The sequence below is a fragment of the Phyllobates terribilis genome, unplaced genomic scaffold (genome assembly GCF_046119375.1).
Source record: "Phyllobates terribilis strain yellow unplaced genomic scaffold, ASM4611937v1 Scaffold_2__4_contigs__length_985480577, whole genome shotgun sequence".
Lineage (NCBI taxonomy): Eukaryota > Metazoa > Chordata > Amphibia > Anura > Dendrobatidae > Phyllobates > Phyllobates terribilis.
In genome coordinates this window covers 292375188-292399340 of record NW_027362762.1, presented here as the reverse complement: position 1 = coordinate 292399340, position 24153 = coordinate 292375188, and the positions used below count along the sequence as shown (strand labels likewise).

At 43.0% G+C, this 24153-nt stretch overlaps 1 protein-coding gene across 13 annotated transcripts in view; it reads right to left on the bottom strand.

The window, feature by feature from the left end:
* MBNL2 (muscleblind like splicing regulator 2) overlaps nucleotides 1-24153 on the bottom strand; it is a 198421-nt gene that overhangs the window by 95479 nt on the left and 78789 nt on the right. Inside the window, exon 1 of one of the 13 annotated variants that reach the window (XM_073664155.1) lies at nucleotides 22662-23052. The exons of the other annotated variants lie outside the window; for them this stretch is intronic. The gene's annotated coding sequence lies outside the window, so the exon portion shown is untranslated. Of the gene's footprint in view, nucleotides 1-22661; nucleotides 23053-24153 lie in introns of those variants that run through there. 13 annotated transcript variants of the gene reach the window in all.

Genomic DNA, 24153 nt, shown 5'->3' with positions numbered 1-24153 from the left:
CCTAAATGCAAAATACAAACGTATTAGCAGATAAGGACATGTTTACGAAGACTCTTTGTGGAGGAAGTTACGGTATATCTCAGCACACCCCAGACTTCCTGTATAATACTCCTATGGAAAGAGACAGCCTCTGCCAACCACATAATTAACACTATGGCAAAAAAAGAAATAGAGGCACAGAATCCCAGTACCATACACCTTGTTAGGGCTTTTTGCGTTGATATAGCCTCATTATTATTACTATGTGTTGCATACATAGCACTATTAATTTCACAGTGCTTTACAGACATCATCATCACTGTCCCCACTGGGGCTCACACTTGAGATTCCCTATCAGTATGTCTTTGGAGTGTGGATGGAAAGCAGAGGAAACCCACGCAAACACAGGGAGAACTTCTTGCAGATGTTGGCTTTGGTGGGATTTGAACCCAGGACCCCAGCGCTGCAAAGCAACGGTGCTAACCACTGAGCCACCCTAAGGATCTTGATCTCTTGGTCAGGATGGAGAGAGAATATTTATTTATATATTTTACTCATATAGCGCCATCATATTCTGAGGTGCCGCTTTACAGCCGTCATCATTAGTGTTGAGCGAGTATGTTCTATTAACCCTTTCGCCGAGTATGCTCGGGCCGAGCTCCGAGTATTTACAGCTGCTCGGTGATATGGTTGAATCGCTCCCCTGTGCATAATTTGTGACTGTTTGACAGCTTTGTTACATGTAAGGAATGTCTATTTCTTACACATTCCTCACATGTAATAAAGCTGTCAAACAGTTACAAATCATGCACATGGGAGCGATTCAACCATATCACCGAGCAGCTGTAAATACTCGGAGCTCGGCCCGAGCATACTCGGAACAGAACATACTCGCTCAACCCTAGTCATCATTACTATCCCCATTGGGGCTCACAATCTAAGTTCTCTATCAGCATGTCTTTGGAGTGTGGGAGAAAACTGAAGACAAAAAAGGGGAGAATATACAAATTTCCTGCAAATGTTCTCCCCGTTTTTGTCTACTGTTTGTCCCACGTTCCAAAGACATGCTGATAGGGAATCTAGAGTGTGAGCCCCAATGGGGACAGTGATGATGTCTGTAAAGCGCTGTGGAGTTAATGGCGCTATATAAGTAAGTAAAATAAATAAATAAATATTCTCTCTCCACCCTGACCAACAGATCAGGATCCTAATAAGGATTTCCTTTATTGTCCTGTCCTGCATCACACAGGTAACGTTTATGTGAAAGGTCATTGTGCAATGCTCCTTTTCCCCTGCTGGGGCACTGCAGGGAAACTGAATACTTCTGCACAGATACAGCTGATTGCTGGGGATCTCTGTGGGGAGACACTTTTTGGGCTTGGAATTGTCAAAACCCCCTTTAAATATATACAGTTATAGCTTCTATTGCCCTATTTGCAGACATTTTTAGTGTTATTCCCATTTCTGCCTTAACTGTCTCTAGGTCCTGGTCATCAGAGGAGTGGCTATGCCACGCTGTGCTGTTTGAATAACTCCCATAGAAATTAATGTTTCTAGGCTAGGCTGTTTTTATAGCATCTCTTCTGGTGTAGGGGTCTAGATGCATGTGCATATCACTTGAACACTATGGTAGAAGCCATCCCTTGGTCAGATTTTTAAAGGGTTATTCCCAAAATAGTAAGTTATTCTCTATCCATAGTAACTTGAGAAGAGGGCTTTGGAACCTAAAGATTTGGCTATACAGAGCTCCATGTTAAATGGGGCAGAGGTGCGCATGCTTCACATTTGCTTATTTCATTGTCTATGGGACTGAAGTCTGCTTCGATATTTCCGGCAGTCTCTTAGAAAATGCAAATGTCGAGTATGTGCACCTCCGTCCCATTCAAGACACAGTTCTAAAGATCCTGATTTCCGGGTTCCAGAGACCTGGCTTGGGATCGCTGGGGGTCCCTTCAGTCGGACACCCAGCAATCAGTAAGTTATACTCTATTTCCTATCCTGTGGTAGGGGATGACTTACTATTTTGGGAATAACCCTTATATACCGTATTTTTCGGACTATAAGACGCACCGGACCATAAGATGCACCCCAAATTTTGGGGTGGAAAATAGGAAAAAAATATTTTTTATGAAATGGGGGTCCATCTTATAGTCTGAATAGGTACGGTATCTTACCTGGGAGGCGGTGGAGTGGAGGTCACAGGAGGCAGGGTCCTGCAGGAAGCTGGCTGAAGTGGAGGAATGATGCAGACCCTGGATGCGAGAAGCCGGTGCTCCAGCAGCATGGAGTTGCAGTGGTGGTGGAGCAGAATATCAGGGCCCTCTGTTCCCTCCCTCAGGAACCCAGCGGCTGCAGTAGAAGAGGTAAGATGCTGCGGGCCGGTGTCTGGCTGGGGCCCGGTGTGGCAGAGCGGCTTGCCCAGCTTTCTGGTGGCCGTGGCCATCTTCCTGAAGCTGTGATCTACAGGAAAATGGCCACCCGAGCTCCCAGTTTGCACATGCGGCCATTTTCCTGTAGATCACAGCTTCAGGAAGATGTCTGTGGCCACCAGAAAGCCGCGCACGCCGCTCTACCTCACCGCCGACAGCCAGATACCGGCCCCGGAGCATCTCACCTCTTCTGCTGCTGCCGGGTTCCTGACGGAGGGAACTGAGGGCCCTGCGATCCCACTCCACCACCAGCGCAACTATCTGGTAAGCTACATTTCCTTCCAAATTTTGGGGGGGAAAAAGTGTGTCTTATGATCCGAAAAGTATGGTACATGTTTACTTTTGAATACCCAGAGGGTCGTATGTAACAAGTGAAAGTGGCTCCAGATTTACAAAAGGGTGGTAACCTCGGCCATAGACACTAAAACACACTGGTGACCTAATCACCGTATCTATAAGCTGATATTTCAGTAATGAATTTTGGGAACAGTTGCGTAGTTTCATTCACGCGTTTTTCTTTGTAGGCTATTCAACAGAACTTCTAAAACTGCCTAAAATAACACTGTTAAAATAATAGTTTGAAAAACGTAATGTAAAAAGGTGCCATAAAAGATTGAAACTGCTGGCCATTTTTACATTTGATTTTCTAACCCGTCTATATCATGGATATATGATGGTGTTAGACCAAGGCTTTAGACACCCAGTTGGACCTGGATAACACATTAATTGCAATTTTTTTGACAAGCCGTAGTAAAGTGTTTGATATAAAATGTAGGTTTAGGATCAATATATTATTAGCTGGATGAGAAAATGATAATGGCTAGACCTCGCAGTCCACATATATAGACACGCAAGCTCTTTTTTTTAATTCAAAGACATACTTTTTAGCCTAGAAACACTGTAACGAGACCTAGAATTTACAGAACAAGCTGTAGGAAGAGAGGAAGCGGTGGGTATTAGTCGTGATTTGTGATCACGAAGTGTGAGACCATGGTTTATGCCAGCTTTCTATGACCACTATGAGTTATTGCCTCCCCGAAGCGGAGGCACCTCGCCTTACATGGAGAACTATTTAGCGAAGTCCAAGTAAACAAGTAAAAGCCTAAAACAGACACTAGTCCTACAGCCATGCACTGTGCTAATGGTGTATAGCATCTATAGAAAAGGACACCCCCATGAGACCTTCACCTAGACAGTATTCTTAATCACTCACTTTTTAACTGAACTTGATTTCAGAGCCTTAGATTTTGTAGTGGTTGTACTCCTACATCCTCATGACAACACTTCTGGCCTCTATATCTTTCTAGCATGCCAGGAAAAGATGTCTCACTTGCTGCTTAGCAACAATGACTGCCACTTCTGTACTTTGACTAACAAAGTAGCAAGTTATTCTCTATCAAGGACATTATTTAAAAGAGGATCTAAGTTTCTGCTCTTATTTTATCCATGATGCTTTCTTGATTATTCTATTTTATATATATATATTTTTTAAATCCACCATACGGTTCCAGAGATATATTTATTTAGTGCTATGTATTATTTTCTTTACCAAAGAGGCGGTGCTCACAGGAATGTCTGGGGGCGTGTCTTCAGGTTGCTCTGCATTTCTATCCTAGGAGCCACACCCCCTTAGTAAAGATCATAAAAAGTAGCACTAAAAAGGCCCAAATCGATGTAACTGTATGGCAGGATTAAAAAAATAAAATTGGCATACTCAGGGAGCAGCGGTAGTAAAATAAGAGCAGAAACAGGCCATTTTTGGCCTCTTTGAATGTATACCTTCAAACTTGTCTAGAAGACATTGTTGCACATGTATGAATTTTGTGCATTTTTTTGGAGTATGCCTTGCCACAAATGTGTGTCATGTGACAGGATAGTTCTTAAAATTTCCTCCAATTTGAATTTTATAGAGGTGTGGTACAGTAATTATGGTCATAACCTGTGCCAGGGTCCTGGTGATGAGCAGATGCAACTTTTAAAAAATGTCACCATTCATAAATCCGAGTAGGTTCACACGGAGTTGGAGAAAATACCCTGCTGCAAATCAGTGCAAAAATGTGCAACAAATCAGCATTAGTTACATTCATATTTGTTGCAGATTTTGCTTTGGATTTCAAGGATTTCGCCATATCCATAATCTGCAAATTTAGAATTTACACATTGATTTTACATAGAATTTTTAGGCAACGCATGGATAATATTGATAAAACATCACCCACTTTGCTGGTAGTGTGATACGCTTTGGATTTTCTGCCCTGAAATCCCAGTTGGAAAATCTGCAATGTATTCGACCAGTGTGAACATAGCTTTAAGGTATACTTAAAAACGGAAAAAGATTCAGTGTGAACATTCCCTAAAACAGGCTATACAAATATGACAGCTAATGGCCAATGTCCCATTGGCTATCTCTCCTGACTTGGCTTAATGATCATGTTTTTCAAAGGGGAGAGCGACGAAAGATGCTGCTATTGGCTCTGGCAGAGACTTATCTCATGAAAAAAAAGGGCCAGATGTTAAAATCCAAATAGCTTGACCTATAACTTTCTCACAAATGGCGGCCTTCTGCCAGGGTAGTGTAAAACTGTCGGCCAACCCCACTGATATTGGTGGGTTTGGCCAACATTAGTCTAACATGTACTGGGGCTAAAAGAAAAGATAAAGTCTACCCTCACCTACCGTATCCTCATCCATCCCTTGTAGATTGTGAGTCCTGGCGGGCTGGGTCCTCTCTCCTCCTGTACCAGTCAGTGATTTGTTTTTGTTCAAACTATTACTTGTTGTTTTCTATGTATACCCCTTTTTCACATGTAAAGCACCATGGAATTAATGCCGCTATAATAATAAATAATAATAATAATAATGTGGTGTACACTCTCCAAAATATAATTCTCTTGAATTCTGCATGAAACACAATCACTGCACTGAAAGTAAAGGGGCCGAATAATATTGCACGCCCCACTTTTCAGTTTTTAATTTGTTAAAAAAAGTTTAAAATATCCAATAAATTTTGTTTCACTTCACGATTGTGTCCCACTTGTTGTTGATTCTTCCCAAAAAAAATTAGAATTTTATATCTTTATGTTTGAAGCCAGAAATGTGGCAAAAGGTAGAAAAGTTCAAGGGGGCCAAATACTTTCACAATGCACTGTATCACTGGCCATCATAAAAACACTCTGGGCTAACAAAAGTGACAGCGTTTACAGCTTTTTTCCTGGGTACCTGTATGTTCCTACACTGTGAATATGTGGTGGATTTTCCACTACGTATTTGCCTGCTGAAAATCCACTGTGTTTTACCGTGCCAGCATAGTACATGAGATTTTAAAGGGGTTGTCCGGCCTTAGGCTACAAATCTGCAGTCACTCTATGTGACTGCAGACCTGTGAATTCTCATATCACACACACTGCGCTCTGTGAGGGTTCTCTGGCGCTGGCATCAGGTGTGGTCAGTCATGTGACCGCTAGTATGCGATATGCATACTGATGGCCACATTCCGACTAGACTGTGTCCAAACTCACTCAATTCACCTTCATTGAGCAAGGCTGTGCTTATCTAGTCATCACGTTACCGGATGTATGTAAATCGCATACTTGCAGATACACACCTGCCGTCGGCACCAGAGATTCCTTACGGCACGCAGTGCGTGCAACGTGAAGACTTACAAGTGACTGCAGCTTAAAGGGGTCGTCCACTACTAGGACAACCCCTTCTTGAAGTAAATGTTTGGCCCCGATAAAATAAAAAAGCCTATACTCACCTCTTGTGCTGGCGCTGTTCCAGCGGTGTCGACAATCATGGTCCCGGGGCTGCAGTGCGATTGTTGTGACACGTGATGCCGGCGCCCAATCATCACTGGCATCACTGTCTGTGCCTTCGTACGAACTGAACATGAAGAGGAAGTCCGGGCTGCAGATGATCTCTGACTTCCTCTTCATGTTTAATTCGACAGAAGGAGGGGACAATGATGCCAGTGATGATTGGGCGCCGGGCTCAAGTGTCACAACAACAGTATGGGTGCCCGGGACAGTGAGTGCCGACACCACGGGAACGGAGCCAGCACAGGTGAGTATAGGCTTTATTATTTTATAGGGGCCAAGCGTGGGGGATGACAAGGAGTTGTCTAAGTAGTGGACAACTTCTTTAAAGGGGTATTCCAATCTCCAAGATCCTATCCCAATATGTAGTAGGTTAATAATAATTATATTAGCAAATACCTCCAATTAGAAATGCAGTATAGTTTTTCTGATTCGCTATGTCTCTTTCCTCATGTGCAGGCATTGCAGGACCTTAGGTATCCATGGTTATGACCACTAGTAACTAGCTAACTGTCACTATATCAGTGGTCGTAACCATGGATACCTAAGGTCCTGCAATGCCTGCACATGAGGAAAGAGACATAGCGAATCAGAAAAACTATACTACATTTCTAATTGGAGGTATTTGCTAATATTATTATTATTACACCTACTTATCTTGGAAATGGGAATACCCCTTTAAGGCAGAATAATCCCTTTAAGAAATCTAATGACATGCTGTGGAAAATAGCAGCGGAAATTGACAAGAGCTGTGGATGTCAGGGCAGTGCAAAGGGAGGAAATGTTCGCATCCACCCGCACCTTCTTCGCAATGAAAGTCTGCAATAACTATGTTCCATAGGAAAGTACTCTTAAAAAGAAAAAACAAGTTGCAAAACACTGAGGAAAAAAAAACTGGCACTGTGTTACAAGGTTTTAAGGAGGAAAGTATGAACATGCAGACATAGGGCGTGACTCCTGTTATCATTTAGCTGAGTGTATTCGGCATAAACACGCACTTCCTAAGAAAATATATCCAGCTAGGAAAAATACCAACTTAGGTCATATGATTCTTGTTATTGCTTTGTATTTGTAGCCACAGTTCAGACTCACAACCAAAAAGAGTAAATGTTCTTATTATTAACATTAATGTTTTATAAACCATATTACAACCAACCACAGCACAAGTGAAGAATGACAACGCGATCAGCTCAGTATAAGCAACACATAAAATAGTACTCCAAAACCGCAAAGAATCCATACAAATGGAAATGGGCAACAAGGAAGGGGGAATGACAATTTACAATATTTTGTAGCGAAGAAATACTGTAGAGGCTAAGAATTTTCCCTAAAATCCAAACGATGATAGGGTGGTTCCCTTTAATTAATACAAACTTGGCATCAGCATTACATATTACAGAAGCATTATATGCCTGTGGCAATACACACCTAGAATTGTTTCCCACAAAGCACCTCATTTAGGCTTCATGCACACTGCAAGTCCGAGGACATGGAGTCTGTATGGGGCACACGGGCTCCTTGTAATTTTATATTATGGAGCAATATATGCTATGTGCTCTCTGAGGCCCCCTACTCTCCCTTGGAAGAGATATTTCTAGAGTAATATATCTAAATAATACAGAATCGGATTAAATATAGAAAAAGAGGTATACACTGTGTTCCAAATTATTATGCAAATAATATTTTCTCAGATTTTCCCAAATTACCTATATGAATTGCAGTCATTGTAATTTTCCAGTCAAATAACTATTAGAGTACAATTGAAAGGTTTTTGTACAAACTGCCTATGATAACAGTATATTTTTAAAAAAATAAAACACTCAAACTGCACTCAAAATGCATGTTCCAAATTATTATGCACAGCAGAGTTTTCAACCTTTTCATTTTAATAAAGAACAAAAGATGGTCATTTTTGAAATGATAAGCATTAGCAGGTTATTACAAACTGAAATCAAACAGTTTTCAACTCAAAACTTTATTCTAGGTGATGTTACATTTGCACATAGGACCCCTTGTTCGAAAGGAGCTTCTGAACTCTCTCGTCCATTGAATTTGTCAGGTTTTGGATGGTTTCTGCTTCAATTGTTTTGCATGAGGACAGAATACCCTCTCAGAGCTGTTGCTTAGATGTGAACTGCCTCCCGCCATCATAGACACTCCTTTTGATGATGCTCCAGAGGTTCTCAATGGGGTTGAGGTCAGGGGAGCATGGGTGCCACACCATAAGTTTGTCCCCTTTTATGCCCATAGCAGCCAGAGATGCAGATGTGTTATGTGCAGCATGAGACGGGGCATTTCAAATTCAATGGACGAGAGAGTTCAGAAGCTCCTTTGAAACAAGGGGCCCTATGTGCAAATGTAACATCACCTAGAATAAAGTTTTGAGTTGAAAACTGTTTGATTTCAGTTTGTAATAACCTGCTAATGCTTATAATTTCAAAAATGACCATTTTTTTGTTCTTTATTAAAATGAAAAGGTTGAAAACTCTGCTGTGCATAATAATTTGGAACATGCATTTTGAGTGCAGTTTGAGTTTTTTATTTTTTTTAAAATATACTGTTATCATAGGCAGTTTGTACAAAAACATTTCAATTGTACTCTAACAGTTATTTGACCGGAAAATTACAATGACTGCAATTCATATAGGTAATTTGGGAAAATCTGAGAAAATATTATTTGCATAATAATTTGGAACACAGTGTAGTAGGTGCCCATAGAAGTCTATTCTGATCCATACAGCAGGGATGTGTAATAAAGCTGTACTCGTGTATACCAGCTTATACTCCAGTTCATTTCTTTCGGTTTTGCTTTAGTTTCTTGCAATCAGTGCACACAAGGGTTTGACCTCCCTTTTTCTGTAAGCTGGGCATTACTTTTAGGCTGTGTGCCCACGATGCGTTTTTTAAGTGTTTCCGCAGTGGCAATTCCGCTGCAGAAACGCTTAAAAAACGCTTGGTAGAAGGTCTGCCATGTTCCCCAATGATAATCCGCATGTGCTGTGCACATGCTGCGGAAATTTAAGCTGTGGATTATCATTGTGGAAAAAAACACAGCACTACCAATTATCTTGCGGAAGCGCGGCGTTTTCGCCGCCATTGACTTGCATTGGAATGCATGGAATCCGCATCACTGGATCTGTACATGTGGATTACATGCGTTTCAATGTGCGGATGGTACCCGAGTCTGGAGAAGAGGAGACTCTCCTCCAGACCCGGGTACCACAGAACCTGTAAAAAGAGAATAAAATAAAAAATAAATATATACTTACCTTCTGATGGCCCGCAGTGTCCTTGTCTTGGCTTGCCGGCAGATCGCGGTGGACTCAAGGACCTGCCATGACGTCATTTAGTCATGTGACGGGTCACGCGACCGCTGACGTCGGCAGGTCCTTTAGTGTACCGCGAGCTGCCGGCAAGCCGAGAAGCATCGATTAAAGACTCCGGGGGCCATCAGAAGGTAAGTATGATATTTATTTTTTATTTTATTTTTTAACATTCTTTCGGTCACACTATATAAATCTATGCCGTTTGCTTGTTTTTATATAGTGTGACCAAGTTGTCAAGCACTTTCCAAGTGATGCTAAAATCGCTTGGAAAGTGCTTGACAACCTGCGGAAATGCATGTGAAGAACGCTTCACTTCCGCTTGTCCCTGGCAGGAAAAATGCATGTACAATCCGCATGTACAATCCGCATGTACAATCCGCAAGTACAATCCTCATGTACAATCCGCATGCGTTTTTTCTGCCAGGGAGATGCAGAAACGCTCAGGAAAACATCCGGAGCATTTCCGCATCGTGGGCACATAGCCTTACATAGCTTCCCATTGCTGGGTTTCTATAGTTGGGTCCTGCTCAGCCCTTATTCACATTGAGGTCATTTTCGACACATGGTAAGGTTTTAATACTAGAGGTTAGGACCGTTCCGACTGGGTACACCTTGTCGCTGGTGGGGTGGCTTTTACGTTTTCTTTTATCAAAAACAGTGTTTACCAAGTACCCTATGTTATTTATATGCACTATTGCTTTTTACTTACTTGTAGCAGGGTATATGTTCATTTTGTTTCTATCTTAAATTTAGTTAGTTTAATGTCCAGCGTGAACAAGCTCCTACACTTTGCATGTATACCAACTTATACTTCAGTTCAATTCTTTTGGTTTTGTACTAGTGTACAACAGAACCAACTTTAAATTAGGCCGGTTTCACGCGTTCGGATATACACTGGAAATCAGTGTACAGTTAGCGCTGTTCCCAAGCGCCGGGTGCTGAATGCTGCCCTCATCATTGTGCCCTGCTGGCGCTGCGATCAGCACTTGCAGGAACAATGATGAGGGTAGTAGTAGTCTGCTCCTGTAGTGTCCAACTGTAAAAATAAGAATAAAATAAAAAATCCTTATACTCACCTGTCCTAAGTGTCCCCTGTTGTAATCCATGTGACTGATCACGCCGAGGATCACCACTGATCGCAGCGCCAGCAGGGAACAATGATGAGGGCAGCGTTCAGCACCCGGCGCTTGGGAACAGTGCTAACTGTACACTGATTCCCAGGTGCCGGTACGTGTCACACAGATTGCATCCGTGTGCGGTACGTGTTTACACGGACCCATTGACTTGAATGGGTCCGTGTGCTCTGTGCTTCCGGCCAAAAACGGACAAGTCTACGTGTGAAGCACATGGACACACGGTCCGTGGAAACACACTGACATGTGTGCAGACCCGTTCATTTGAATGGGCCTGCGTGCGTGTCTCCAGTACGTGTGGAAACTGTCACCACACGTACCAGAAATACTGACGTGTGAAAGAGCCCTTCGTTTTTAAGCTGGCTTCACACAAAGAATTTAAAGGGAATCTGTTAGCATGTTTTTGCTATGGATTCTGATGCAACTTATTGTAAGGACAGAGACCCTGATTTCAGAGATGTGTCACTTACTAGGTTGTGTGCTGTTGTTTAAAAAAAACAAAATAGTGTTTTATCAGCAGGAGATTATCACTAGAGGACTAGTTGCCTCTTGCTCTTTATAACCATGTCCACACCACTGATTGGAAGCTTTTTACAGCATTTGCAAGGAGGGGGAATTGGCTGAAATACCCAGTGCACGTATCGCATTTAGCACATTTCAAATCGTGCTATATACTTTCATGTAACAACTGGCAGTAGAAAAAAATGTAGATAAATGCCATAAAAAATATGACTTTTTCTGAAAAACGTTGTGTTTGAAACTAGAGTTAGGTTTTAGCAATTTATTTGAAGCAAATGTGTTAAACTGCACCTTTGTTGTTGAGAATTTGAAAACCTTTAAAAAAAAAAGCACCACAGCCGCAATATGTGAACAGGGCTAGGGCACAGAGCTACAAATATCGTGCGGCAGCAATTCTTTGAAGTTGTGAGGCAAAAACATTCTGTAAGTTGAAGTCGTGCGACTATTTAGAGCTCTGATTTTGCTGAAAATAAAGCAGCAATGTTGCAGATAAGCTTCACAGAAGACAAATGTCACGAGAGAATTTCATTGAAGTCTATGGCTAGTGTATTGTGTGTTACTTGCCACCAGCGAGTCTTTGTCACAGGTTCTAATGCAACAACACAGGAAATCATTACATCCAATGTTGCAATATGTTTCTGTGATTTCAGTGTGCCACAACACTATGCCGCCGTGTAGCCCTAGCCTAAGCTACCGCCATGAAATTCTTTTTGTATTAATTTCTATTGTTGCATTTCAATACGTTTTCAAGATCTCTACTTGTAAGTCAAAGGAAACATTCTTATTTAAATGTATAAACCAGAAATCATCTTTACCTCGTCTTTTCCTACAAAGCAGCAACCTGTTACAATGTTTCAATGCAAGGGCTAATGCACAGCCTACAAGGGTGGAATGTTTCATCATACAATTGTAAATAGGGTTGAGCGAACATAATGACAATATGTAGTAATAACTAAATAGAATTAAAATGAAAGGGGTCAGAAAGACAATGGAGGAAGGAAATATCATCAGATAAGTAATATAAATATATTGATTAAAGTTTGCCCATCTGTATAACCCCTAAAATGAAGCGGCACGGTCCTCCTTCTGTGACCCTCAGTGATCGCCCCAATGAGTTTTGTGCGGCTGCTCAATTCCCATATAATGAATTGTAATTGTACACCAGTCCATCCCTGGAGTAATTTTATATATGCCAGATGTTTTTGTGCAAATGGTAGAGTTGCATGCGACACTTTTAACAGAATAAGTGACTTTCTGTTATAAAAAGGCGCGCAGAAGGTTAAAGAACAATAATAAAAAACATTTTTCAGTTTGTGCAAAATTCCTTAGGCACGAGCGGCATTTTGAATAATTTGACACAAATAAATGTCAATGAATACTACAAGATGGAATAAGAAAAGTGACTTTCAAAACCTGCAAATTATAAATTGGGCCCCTACTTTAGGAAGGTTTCAGTACAATGCAGATGCCCATCAATAGGATTGTGATCCTTGTTCATGGAGTAGGTATACTTTAAAGAGATTGTCTACTACTTTAGCACTGGCAACCTATCCTTAGGATAGGTCATCAACGTCTGACCGGTAGGGGTCCGACACCCAGCTGTCATTGGTGTCGGCGGCTGCCGGCAGAAAGTACTCACTTGCGCGGAGCAGGCCGTCTTCTGACAGCGTCCGCGGCTAGGCACTGCACATCCGCCTCCCATTGACTTGAATAGGAGGCAGATGTGCAGTACCCTGCCTCGGCCACTACTAGAAGACGGCTAGCTTCACAAGCCAGCATTTCCGGCTGGAGGCTGCCGCAGGCTACACCGATAACAGCTGATCGGTGGGGATGCCTGGTGTCGGACCCCGACTGATCAGACACTGATGACCTAGCCTAAGGATAGGTCATCAATGTTAAAGTAGTGGACAACCTCTTTAATATGACTCGTCTATGTAGTCCAAGTGTATCTTCAGGCATAGTTTTTTTATGTCAATTTTTAAGTGGCTCCACTCTGAAATCCACATCAAAGAGTATTTGAAGATTTTTTTGATCTGGATTTTAAAGCAGATCCACTTCAAAATCCAGGTACAAAAATTTCCATATAAACATTCCCTAATGGAGTATATATTCCTTAACACATAGAATAGCTTGGCACACGAGTTCAGCAGATTGAAATAAGATGATTACTTCACTGCTGAAGAAGCAGATCTGTATGGTGTTAAATACTACCTAGTGCATAAGTCTGTGTACCCTTCCAGAGGATGTCTCCCATGTTACAGACAGGATGTATGATCTGTGAGTGCCTACCTGTACCTCCAGTTACTGACTACCTATGTTTAATACATTTATCCTAAAACATATGCTGGTAACAAACCATCAAATAAAATGTAAAAATTACAATGTAACTGATTAAAATTGAGGTATAACACTTAACAGAATGTTAGATCAATCCACCATCATTCTACACTTACACATTCCTTGTACGCAGGGTAAGACACACCACCACAATACAGGGAAAGTAAACCTACCAGATGTTCTAACATCTATTCAGGCCTCGTGGATACAATCCTATACTTTACATGCTGCTACCTACTACTCCCAAAGCAACCATCAACTGTCATCCCGAACCAAATAGTGACTGCAATATGTTGCAGACTGGCCACGGGTCTCCTGACCTAAACGCAACAGCCTCATACATGCCTTTGAGAAGAGTAGTGCAATGTCCAGACCATCTACGAGTCTTCTGACTAAACTTAAAATCCTCATATATGTTTTTGGGAAGAGGACTGCAATGCCTCTTGACCTGAACTTAAAAGCCTCATATAAAAGAGGAATTTGATGCCCGGGTGTGATGTGGGTCTCTTACCAGTACTTAAAGGGTACTCTCAAGTTGTTAAATTGGTTTAATTAGTTAGAGAGCATGAAAGTAAGCAAGTTTGCAATTGACTTGCTTTTTGTTTCTGCTGTCATTCTCCTGCAATGACAGCCTTTATCTTTTATAGTGCACAGCTCTTTCCATGGAGCTTGGCCTTAAGACCCTGAGTAGCAGTAGCAACATTCTGGAAAGGAGTTAACTCTTAACATCCCAGTCAGCTCTCCAGTTCATCGATTTCTAAACAGCAGTTAGCCGTTCACCTTCCTCCCCCATCCTATCAGTTTCTGAAGAGATGCTGTTATAAATCTTGCAAAATCATGAGCCCACAGCTTTCACAGCAGGTCTCCTAATCTTGGCTCTCTGCTCTTGCTGTCCGAAGCTGTGTGCTTGTTCAAATGCCCTGACATCTCGATCTGTAAATACAGTGATAGCAGTGTACACACTGCAGAACAAACCACTAATAACTGTGTTATAGAAAAACTTGTGCTGAGCTTTATAGTTCTACTAATACCAAAGCTATGCTACTCACCAGAACTGTCACTCAAGGAGGAGAGCACACACTGCCAGAAACCAGGTAGTATGGAGACTGCATAGCTCTGAGCTGCTCAAGAAACAAATTGAGAATACCAATTTGACAATCTTATATATGCCTTTGAAAAGGGGACTGCAATGTCCGGAGTAGCCATAGGTCTCCTAACCAAAATGTAAAAACCTCATATATGCCTTTTAGGCTGTGACTTCGGGTCAGGAGGCCCATAGCCAGTCAGGACAATAAGGTCCATACAGGATCTCTGAACTCTATTAGATAAGGTAAAACTTTTTTCAACCATGGGACAACACCTTTAACAGAATTGTTATAGGACTGACCTCTTATCTTAGTGCATCTAATAGAACATATAAGTAACCAACTTGTATCTCTGATTAAATTATAAGCAAATTGAACACCTACTCCCTCTAAAAGTACTGAGCCATTTCTGTGTGACTGTCTTTTTAGAAATTTTATCTTAGAAAAACATTCAACTTATACATCACTAGACTGAGCTTATTAAATCCAAGGAATCATAAGAGGTAAAGCAGATAGAGGTTAATCACTTAATTAATACTAATGATCAGCATCACAATGAGGCATCCTTCCAAAACGCCAACGCAGATCAAGTTTTGCCTTCCTAATACATTCCTTCCTGATGTCGAGATATCTTCACACCATATTTCCTTCTATTCTAGAATTGGGATTGGGATTTGAGATTAAGATCTATTTTAGGATTTTTCCCACCCCATATTTGTGATTCACTGGATACTGGCTGTATGTAACCACATATATAAAATGAATAATGTTATAGGGATACAAATCCATTGCTAATATTAAAGCATAATAATACAGACAGGGTGCTAGAGAGGAGCAAAACGCAGGGCTGACAGGAATACTTCTGCAATCTCTTCAGTCAAGTACATTCACGCTTTCTTGTAGTTATCCCCCTCTCATTATTCATTAATAATCATGTTTGTTAGTATGGAAAGTCATGGTGGTACCGCTGAGGCCGCACCAGCAGATGACATGGGGCCTTCTGGAATGGGCTTATAGTCCAGATTGGTCTCACCTTATTTTCTAGTAAATTATAAGACCCTGCATGAATCCTCCTTATCCAAAGACACTACAATGTAAGCCAAGAGTAATGGGCATCAACCCAAATATCATTGAAATAGGATTAGGAACAAAAGGCCCACAATCACTGGTTCACAGAATGGTGTAGACCTGGAAACAGCGCTTTTATTGGTCTACTCATTTGAGTTGAACAATAGTTCGGATGACACCTACCTCTCCTGACTCGCCCATCGTCAAAGTGTTTCTGTGTTCTCTATCAGGGAACCACTGCCAGATGCCTCTATTGGCAGCTTATCTCCATACTGAACAAAAGGATATGCTGGTGAAATTCCATCGGCCAGATCCTTCTCTCCGCTGGCATCATGTATCAGGGGAGAATCTGGAGACCACCACACACATTAGATGGTCAGCCGACCCCGCTGAAATCAACAGGTTTGGCCGACTATTATCTAATGTGCAAGGAGGTGCTAAGCAACAAGCAGCCATGGCTCATGGTCACTGTTGGTGCCACTCCTGTTAGACAGTGTAGTAAATGTTCAGCTCAGTGGCTTATTAGTCACCATAAGAGAAGACAGGACACCTGCATGGATTTTTGTCTTTCTCTAGCCCAAATCGTCAATGTCTTGTCTATAATACATTTCTCTATAATGTCAATTGTGCTCCCTCCATTTTACACGTTATGACAGATTAGTCTGTATCTAAAAGGAAAAGATGGATAAAATGGGAGTTGTAATTAAAAGGAATCGTTCACCATGTTTTTGCCGTCTAGAGCAGCATGATGTAGGGGCAGAAACTCTGATTCCAGCGATATGTCACTTACTACGCTTAGTTTTGATAAAATCAATGTTTTATCATGTCATTATTACTAGAGGACTAGTAAACCTGCTGCCAGGTAGTCCTCCATATTCATGAGCTCTGTATAACCCAGCCCTCACCAGTGATTGGCAACTTTCTGCCTATGCACAGTGTACATTGTGAAAGCTGCCAATCAGTGGTGTGGCGGGGTTATACAGAGCTCAGTATTTAGAGAGATGGCATATCTGCAGCAGATAAAAGAGTGATTTTATCAAAACTACAACAAGCAACCCAGTAAGTGATACATCACTGGAATCAGGCTCTCTGCCCCTAGATCATGCCGCTTTCAAAAACCTGGTGGCGGATTCTCTTTTGGCGATATACAAAAACCTGGTGACAGACTCTATTTTGGCGATAAATGTGAGGTCCTGTTCCACATATGACGCTTTTTCTATGAGCCAATTTACCTGGGTGACGTTACATATTTGGCACTCTATTGCACATAGTTATTGCTTATTTTCTTTTATATATTCTTTTGATACTGCACTATTTATTGTCTGTACATGTGCATTTCACCTTTCTTCTTTACTGAACATTACTTGACATCACTTTAGGGGTATTGTCCATTCATACTTATCTCGTATATACATCACATTTACATGGCTCTATTGGTTATCATGTCGGTCATATGGGTTGTATCCCAGTGCCAACATTGGCCTAGGAAACAGGTACTGAGGCAACATGCGAAGATAGGATTTTTGGATTATGGGGGAAAGAAAGGATACTGCAAATATTAAACAGTATCTAAAACCAGGGCCGGCGTCAGCACCCGGCGCACCCGGGCAAATGCCGGGGCCCTGAGCAGGCAGGGGGGCCCACTGGCGGTCGCGCACCCCGCTGGGCTATGGGCGGAGGAGAGCGGTGTCAGCGCCCGCCCTTCTCCGCCGCTTGCTCAGGGCCCCGGCAGCCCGATACTTACCTCTCCCCGTGCCTCCGCAGATCAGCTGTCTTCCTGCTCTGCGCTCCCTGTGACGTCTCAGGTCAGAGGGCGCGGTGACGTCTTTACACCGCGCCCTCCCCTGAGCCGTCACAGGGAGCGCTGAGCGGGAAGACGCCGACAACGCTGGAGTTCGGAGCCGAGCAGCGAGCGGCGGGCAGCAGGTGAGGAGAAGGGAGGTGAGTATTTGATTTTTTTTTTTTTTTAATGTATGGAGGCATGGGGCATTATAAAGAGGGGAGGGGGGGCATCCTGCATGGGGCATTATAAAGAGGAGGGGTGACAGCCTGCATGGGGCATTATAAGGTGGGGAACAGCCTGCATGGGGCATTATAAAGAGGGGGGGATTCCTGCTTGGGGCATTATAATGAGGAGGGGTGACAGCCTGCATGGGGCATTATAAGGTGGGGACCAGCCTGCATGGGGCATTATAAGGTGGGGAACAGCCTGCACGGGGCATTATAAAGAGAGGGGGGGCATCCTGCATGGGGCATTATAAAGAGGAGGGGTGACAGCCTGCATGGGGCATTATAAGGTGGGGAACAGCCTGCATGGGGCATTATAAAGAGGGGGGGATTCCTGCTTGGGGCATTATAAAGAGGGGGGGATTCCTGCTTGGGGCATTATAATGAGGAGGGGTGACAGCCTGCATGGGGCATTATAAGGTGGGGAACAGCCTGCACGGGGCATTATAAAGAGAGGGGGGGACATCCTGCATGGGGTATTATAAAGAGGAGGGGTGACAGCCTGCATGGGGCATTATAAAGAGGAGGGGTGACAGCCTGCATGGGGCATTATAAAGAGGAGGGGTGACAGCCTGCATGGGGCATTATAAAGAGGAGGGGTGACAGCCTGCATGGGGCATTATAAAGAGGAGGGGTGACAGCCTGCATGGGGCATTATAAAGAGGAGGGGTGACAGCCTGCATGGGGCAGTATAAAGAGGAGGGGTGACAGCCTGCATGGGGCAGTATAAAGAGGAGGGGTGACAGCCTGCATGGAGCATTATAAAGAGGAGGGGTGACAGCCTGCATGGAGCATTATAAAGAGGAGGGGTGACAGCCTGCATGGAGCATTATAAAGAGGAGGGGTGACAGCCTGCATGGAGCATTATAAAGAGGGGGGGCAGCCTGTATGGGGCATTATGTGGGGGGTAACAGCCTGCATGGAGCATTAAAAGGGGGGGGCCTGTATGGGGCATTATGTGGGGGGGAACAGCCTGCATGGAGCATTATAAGGGGGGGGGGGGCAGCCTGTATGGGGCATTATGTGGGGGGTAACAGCCTGCATGGAGCATTAAAAGGGGGGGCCTGTATGGGGCATTATGTGGGGGGTAACAGCCTGCATGGAGCATTAAAAGGGGGGGCCTGTATGGGGCATTATGTGGGGGGGAACAGCCTGCATGGAGCATTATAAGGGGGGGGCAGCCTGTATGGGGCATTATGTGGGGGGTAACAGCCTGCATGGAGCATTAAAAGGGAGGGGCCTGTATGGGGCATTATGTGGGGGGTAACAGCCTGCATGGAGCATTATAAGGGGGGGACAGCCTGTATGGGGCATTATGTGGGGGGTAACAGCCTGCATGCAGCATTATATGGGGACCGGTATCCTGTATGGAGCGTTATATGGGGGCCAGTATCCTGTATGGAGCGTTATATGGGGGCCAGTATTCTGTATGGAGCCTTATATGGGGGCCAGTATTCCGTATGGAGCCTTATATGGAAGCCAGTATTCCGTATGGAGCCTTATATGGGGGCCAGTATTCCATATGGGGGCCAGTATTCCGTATGGAGCCTTATATGGGGGCCAGTATTCCGTATGGAGCCTTATATGGGGGCCAGTATTCCGTATGGAGCCTTATATGGGGGCCAGTATTCCGTATGGAGCCTTATATAGGGGCCAGTATTCCATATGGGGCCTTATATGGGGGCCAGTATTCCGTATGGAGCCTTATATGGGGGCCAGTATTCCGTATGGAGCCTTATATGGGGGCCAGTATTCCGCATGGAGCCTTATATGGGGGTCAGTATTCCGCATGGGGTCTTATATGGGGGCCAGTATTCCGTATGGGGTCTTATATGGGGGCCAGTATTCCGTATGGGGTCTTATATGGGGGCAAGTATTCCGTATGGGGCCTTATATGGGGGCAAGTATTCCGTATGGGGCCTTATATGGGGGCCAGTATTCCGTATGAAGCGTTATATGGGGGCCAGTATTCCGTATGAAGCGTTATATGGGGACCAGTATTCCGTATGAAGCGTTATATGGGGACCAGTATTCCGTATGGAGCCTTATATGGGGGCCAGTATTCCGTATGGAGCCTTATATGGGGGCCACTATTCTGTGTGGAGCGATTCACCGGTTTCTGAGCTATTGTGGAATTTACAATAGATATCACTCATGAAGTGAAATCTTTGCATTGTACTATATATATATATATTTCTCCGCCGTATCTCTGCATCATGAATCGTGGTATGTGTTAAAGGGGCCCACTGAGACTCTTTCGCCCGGGGCCCAGAAAAACCTGGAGCCGGCCCTGTCTAAAACCATAAATTTGGAATTTGGGGTCCACAGTGCATATTAAGCCTGTATCAACAAGAGGAAAAAAGGTCCATGGTATCATTAGCATCACATATTCAGCTTTCACTGTAAACTGTGTATCATCGTGCTTAGTTAATTAAGGGGTCATTTGTATCCTTCTATTCTGACAGCCCCCCAGCAAACACAGGTTATATTAAATGACATGTACAGTCACAATAATCCTAAAAGTGCAATGCTGAAATAATCCTTCATGTAAAATAATCAACTCCAGCAGGAAAGATACATGAGATAAATGCTATTTATACAACACTCTCGATATTGGTTTTTATTCGCCACTCTTATTGTAAAATGATCTTAATTAGAAGCCTATCAAGAGGGGTCATACCATTTGGACAACCCCTTTACTAAATATGGGTTGCAGTGGTAATCAGCTGAGTTTGGCAAGTCTGACAGCCGAACTCATTGTAGATCAGGTGAACACTGTGTGCAGCTGCACATGATCCCTGCAGTGGCCACTGCAGGACAAAAGTGGAATTACAAGGTATGTTTCTCATTAAAGTCCATCAGAGTTAAAGCAAGACCTACCTGCTTTGACAGTGTTCACACAAGAGTATAAATAAATTGCCTGATTTTCATCCGAAAAAAAAATGGATGATTTTTCATCTGTATTGTCACCTTTTTGGTATCCGTTCTTATACATCAGCAGTTAATAAAATTTACCAAATATAGTTTCTTACATTATAGAATTGCAATCGGCTGCAGTAAGGATAATCCGTATGGGATATGATTTTCCTTATGCACCCATTCACTTGAATAGCCCGATTGGATAACATGGGTCCTAATGCTGTCTGTGCAAGGTCAATTTTTATCACAGATGACACATGGACCCAAAATACGGTTGTGTGAAAGTAGCCCAATAGAAGGAATATTTTAGTAGGGAATATGGACAGTGATTATCCTCATGGATCAACCTATTTAGGAACGATACATTCATCTACAACCATGCCACTGAGGAATAAAGACTCCATCCCCAGATTTAGCTAAGCTTCTCTGAGAGATCTATCGATGGCTAACAAAGGCCCCAAAATAGATACAAGCAAATAAAAAGAATAACAGTCCCTGAAGAACAATATTTTTTTGGTGAATCCAGTTTATGCCACAGCAAGCACAGAGACAAGAAACGCTAAACGATAGTATTCAGCTCCACATACGTATCTCAGCTACCAAGACCAGGCTTTAGTGGAGAAGGAGAAAATTCGCTCAGCAACAGCCAGGCACATATATATGTTTGCGGCATGGTCTATGAACCTCACAGTGCTAAGAAATATAGGTACCGCAACAAAAAACATATGGTTCTCATTGAAAACATCAAATGAATATGCAAGATTTTATTGGGAACATGTCAAGGTAAAAAACTATTAAATCTAATGTACACCAAAAATAACCATATATCTACCATTCTCATTAATATTTTGGAGCTGTTTAAGGTCAATGGTGCATCCTAAAAGAACATTTAATGGCACTGCATTCTTCCCTAAACTTCAGGCCAATACCAATCAGGGCATATACACTGCAGAGGTGCTGCAGGCAATGGTTTCCACTAAGAAGGGGCTCTTCAGATTGACTGCAGTTAAGAGGGTATATATATATATATATATATATACACATATATATATATATATATACCCATAAAGTGCATATATATGTATATACATATGCACTATGTATGGTTTTCAACTGCAGTGTATGCACTATATATATATATATATATATATATATATATATATATGTACAAGCACATACATAATGGAAGCATTATTATCCATTTTCATAAACTGCAGCATAAATATATGTCTGCTTAGACTTTCTAAGGCTTTATTCACACATCAGTATTTTTGATCAGTATTTCATCAGTATTTGTATGCCAAAACCAGGAATATATATTTGTAAGCCAAAACACAGAACAGGTGTCAATCTTTCATTTATACTTTTCCTCTGTAAGTTCCACTCCTGGTTTCGGCATACAAACACTGATGTAAAATACTGACCGAATCCTGAGGTGTGAATAAGCCCCTCCATTTTCCAGAGCCGGTCTCTGCTCTGTCCAGCACCGGCCATGGCTGCACTTGAGGCCTAGCCTGCCTGGCAGGGCTACAGGGTGGGCACTACTAGCAGACTGCTCTCACTATGCCCTTTGCTACAGACACGGCAATTTCAAACAAATATTTCTTATCTTATTATAAGGCTGGAGAGAAAGCTAGCAAGTTGACGAGGAGCTAAAAAGCAAAATCTGATGGCGTTAATTTATTCTGCTGGCTGTGTGTTCTCATTAATATTGCATGAACATGGCATAATTGAAGTAGGCGTTATTATCATAGCAAATCCAATATACACTTACAACCTATAGAGTGCAAATACTCCAAATCAATGCAGCCAGATTATGCAAGCATCTACAGTGATCAGAGGCAGGGGATAATGAGGGGGCTCTCTGGAGCTGACATATGCACTCAGCAGAAGGTGTCAGAGCCAGCAGGGAAGGCTATCTGCAGGATGACAGGTCCCATCACATGCTGTGCTAGCCAGGGTCCAAGCAGCTCTGCTCCTGACTTGTATGCAGCAGACTGCAGCAAACTCTTCTCCCATTCAGGGGCACTGAAAAATCTCTTACCTTCCACAGCAGTTGTTATTCCTCTGCTCTGCCAGTACTGCCCTCTGTGACAAGCAGCAGCATCCTTCTCACTCCACCAGGGATGATCTGCAGCAGACCCTGTCTTGTTGGCACCCTCACAGATGCTTTGCCCTTCCAGGGGTTTCCCATAAAATGATGAAGCAGAGAGAGATGGCTTGTACAGTGTCACTGGCAATCTGCAGCCCTTCCTTTCTAGCCCTCCCAGTCTACAGGAACCAATAGGAGGTAGGTTCCTCATCCCTGGCTTCTCTGCACTGGCTCCAGGATCCTGATTGACACTGCAATACAGCAAGACTGGTGTGCAAAAACAACAGTGCACCCACATCCATACTGATGAAAATGGAATTTCCTTCCCAGAATGTCAGAATGTGAGCAGGGCATCTGCATCATCCTACTGCAGGGCTCAACACCCTGCATCAGCCTGAAATACAACTCCCAGCAAGCTCAGCGGCTGCTTGAAGGTGATAGGAACTGGACTCAGCAACAGCTGCAGAGGAAGCTTCCCTGTCCTGCTGAGCAAACAGCAACCAGCACCCCCAACATCCCCACTCCTGCTGCAGTGACACTGCAGTCTGTGCTCATGCAGGATGCTGCATTAACACTGTGTGCAGAGCTGCAGATGCCTGGTGCATCATGGAGGCTATTCATCATAACACATCCTAACCATCAGCAGAATACAGTGAGTCTGGATAGTACACTGCCTGGTCATGTTCTGTGCCTCACACCTAGCACTGCTGACCTCTAGTCTGGGCTGTAATCACAAGTGCAGGGTTTCATTTCTTCCACACACTGTGAATGTGGCATCAACACTACAGATAAATTTAGCAATAAGTTGCTGCCTAAAAGAGCATACAAAGCAGATAAATGTGATATATAAAGGTTACGTGAACCAATGAAGCTCCTGCACCGCTTAATATCCAGGTGTAGAAAGACAGCAGCTCCTTCCTATATACAAGGTGAGAACAGACCCCTATTTAGGGGGTCTACAGACGATCCGATACATCCTGTTACCAAGGCTGTTTGCAGAAGTACCTCGAAATGCTTAAAGGGAACCTGGCATGATGAATGTGGTATCTGATCTGCAGGCAGCATGTTATAGAGCAGGAGGAGCTGATCAGGTTAATGTATATTTGGGTGGGTAAAGTTTTAGTAATTTTTATATTTTATTCACTGAAATCCCTGGTATGTATACGAGTCCAGTGGATGGTCCTACTCAGTGACTGACAGTCTTCCCTGTATGACTGCATGTAGAGACAGCTGTCAATCACTGAGTAGGCCCGCCCACATGTCTCCTATGCATATATACACCAGGGATTTCACTGAATAAAATACTAAATATACTGAATCTTTTCCCACAAACCTATAATCATTCTGCTCAGCTTCTCTAAAAGACGTTATTGAGCCAAGATCTCAATCTGTTTATGCGCCACCCCAATATCATTTTATTTAAGACCAGTCGGGAAATCAATCT